Consider the following 3,594-nt stretch of genomic DNA (forward strand, 5'->3'; position numbering starts at 1 on the left):
GTTAGTTTTGCTGTGTTTCTGTTTAGTTTCTGTTTCCATGATCTGTCCATTGATGAGAGTGGTGTGTTGAAATCTCCTACTATCATTGTGTGAGATACAAAGTATTATTTGAGCTTTAGTAAGGTTTCTTTTATGAATGTAGGTGCCCTTGCATTTGGAGCATAGATATTTAGGATTGAGAGTTCATCTTGGTGGATTTTTCCTTTGATGAATATGAAGTGTCCTTCCTTATCTTTTTTGATGACTTTTGGTTGAAAGTCGATTTTTTTCAATATTGGAATGGCTTCTCCAACTTGTTTCTTCGGACCATTTGCTTGGAAAGTTCTTTTCCAGCCTTTTACTCTGAGGTAGCATCTGTCTTTGTCTCTGAGGTGTGTTTCCTGTATGCAGCAAAATGCTGGGTACTCTTTTCGTATCCAGTCTGTCAATCTAATGTCTTTTCATTGGGGAATTGAGTCCATTGACGTTGAGAGATATTAAGGAATAGTGATTGTTGCCTCCTGTTATTTTCATTGTTATAGGTGGAATTATGTTTCTGTTTCTCTCTTCTTTTGGTTTTGTTGCAAGGAGATTGCTTTCTTGCTTTTTCTATGGTGTAGTTTCTCTCCTTGTATTGGAGTTTTTCATCTATTATCCTTTGTAGGGCTGGATTTGTAGAAAGATATTGTGTAAATTTGGTTTTGTCAGATGGATCCAGTCTCTGATGCCAATTATGACCACATGTACATATCTATGCCCAGATACACATACATACAAATAACAAAAATCTTTTTCACATACATACACATACATATGCATATATACATGTATATACATATATTATTTCAACTATGTACATATTACTTCATTAGCTTTACACCCTCCTGCCACATATTATTCAAAATCAATAATTGTATTTTATTAATACTTTTAAATCATCCATTTCACCACATTTCTAAGCCTTACTCTTGAATTGATTCTGAAAATGTTACTATTCATTTTTAACTAAACAAAAAGTAACTTGTATCACTGTCTTACCAGCCATTGAAGGAAGCTCTAATCACTGATAGAGAAACAGTTTGGGGAAAAAAATTCCCTAGTTTAAAACAAATACTGAATGCAGTGAGAAGCATCAATTTTCCATGCACTACTTAGAAATAAGGAAGGTAGAAATAAAATAATTAGTTGGCCAGAAGCTCCCGGGTCAGCTAGCTTGGAATATGCAGTGCAGCATCAATAACAACGAGAGGAACTTCAGTGAGGTAAGACGGAATGGCAGTCCAAAGTTGTCCTCTGATCTCCACATGCTTGCCGGCGCACTGCTGTCCCTGGGCACCCAGGAGCAAGCAAACCAATAGATGTTTATAAAGAGCTTTAGAACACTTTCAACCTTGTGATACCTCCTGGTCTATGTCTTATTGCTGTTCACTATTTATTTAGATTTGCCCTCGTCTTCCTACTTCATAAAGTATAAATGGCTATATTTTCTATACATGTTTATTTATTCGCTCCTAGTTCTTCCTGAAATCTCAACCCTTTCTGCCAGGATTGTCCTCCTCCTCCTCCTCCTCCTCCTCCTCCTCCTCCTCTTCCTTTTCTTCATCCTCCTCCTCTTCCTTTTCTTCATCCTCCTCCTCTTCCTTTTCTTCATCCTCCTCCTCCTTCTCCTTCTCCTTCTCCTTCTCCTTCTCCTCCTCATTCTTCTTCTTCTTCTTCTTCTTCTTCTTCTTCTTCTTCTTCTTCTTCTTCTTCTTCTTCTTCTTCTTCTTCTCCTTCTCCTTCTCCTTCTCCTTCTCCTTCTCCTTCTCCTCCTCCTTCTCCTTCTCCTCCTCCTTCTCCTTCTCCTTCTCCTCCTCCTTTTTATTCTAGCAGTTCATTTGATAAAGTCAGTTCTTAGCACTTTGCCATTTGTATTGAAAAGCACAGGAAGAGAATTCTCAATTACTCACTTCTTGGCCCTTGGAAGATGGTATTCTGTCTTCTAGCTTACATTTCCAGTGGTCCGCTGTGAACTGCACTCTCAGCCACTTGTTTCTTTGGAAGTGGTCTGTCCTTTTCTTCTGAATATGCTCTCTCTGATCTAAATGTTAAGTAATTCTCTCTCTCCTCCTACAGCTTCTCTCCCCTCCCTAACACTCTCTCTCCTCTGTTTTATCTGCTGGGTCCATGTTTACAGCCTCTGTTATTACTTCATGCTTGTGACTTCCATTCTTCATCCTCTCTGCTCTGCTCTGTCTGACAGGATAGGCTCTGTAGCACTCGCTTGCCTTTTCTGTCGTCTCTCAGTCACAGTAGTTTGCCCTGTGTAACTTGTGGTGCTCATTGTTACAAATTGCAGGTTTAAGTTGATTCTCAAGTGTGAGAAGCCCATGGGTTGCTGTTGTAATTTTTTCTGGAAAGTATTCATAATTTTGTCCTAAAGCCAGGTAGAGAGTATGTTTCTCAAACCTTTCTTGCTTATAAACTCATTAACCCAAGACCTAGCCCTTGTATGATAAAACTTATTAAGTTTCCTATCAAAACCTGAAATGAAAATATGATATCTTTTAGATTTTTTTCATACCATATTCCCTTGAAGACAGAGAGCAAGTTGAATAAAGGTGTTTTGTATTTGAATTCACTTTTAATTTCTAAGTATCATTATAAGAACATATATTACTGAGGTCTCTTTTTAAAATTAGATAAAACCTCATAGTTCATTGTAGAGACTCAGTGAGTAAAAGTATCTGTAATAACCAAGCCTGACACATGAACTGGAGTTTGTTCCTAGCGATGTAAGTAGAACTCCTCCTAAAGCTGTCCATTGACATTTACATGGCACCACGACACATGCATACCAAACACAGCATAAACACACTCACACATACCACACACACACATAGGCTCACACACACACACACACTCACACACACACACTCCACAGACACACACCAAACACACACTCACACACACACACAAACTCCACACACTCACATACACACTCACACACACACAAAACCTACTGAAAATATAAAACTCAAGTGATATTCTTTATTCAATATCGCCTTAAAATTTACTATTTACTTTGTTTCTCTCTCTTCTGAATACCAAATAAATGTATTTTGAAGTTCACTGTGTTTGTCTACACCATATTATTAAAAATATTAAATTTCAAAATTCCCACTAAATGTCTAATAGCAAATGTAATTTAAATTTTCCTGAAAACTAGCCTTAACACTATTTAAAAACTATTTATTTTAAAGCTGCATTAATGAGCTGGAGAGATGACTCAGAGGTTAAGAGCACTGACTGCTCTTCCAGGAATCCTGAGTTAATTCTGAGCAACCACATGGTGGCTCACAACCATCAATAAGGAGATCTGATGCCCTCTTCTGGCCTCCATACATGCATGCAGGCAAGAATGCTGTATGCATAACAAATAAATCTTAAAAAAAAATAAAACGGCATTAATGAGAAAATAAAAGGTGGGAAGCAAGATAAATATCCTTCTTCAGAGATAAAAGCTGCATTAGCCTTATATGTATGAATTTTGAGCTCTCTGGTATAAAATATTTTATCTCACCAACGTAGTTACTGTAAAGAATATTTGCTTTAAGTAGATGAGTAAAACCTATG

This window comes from Rattus rattus, chromosome 12 (genome assembly GCF_011064425.1).
Source record: "Rattus rattus isolate New Zealand chromosome 12, Rrattus_CSIRO_v1, whole genome shotgun sequence".
Classification (NCBI taxonomy): Eukaryota; Metazoa; Chordata; class Mammalia; order Rodentia; family Muridae; genus Rattus; species Rattus rattus.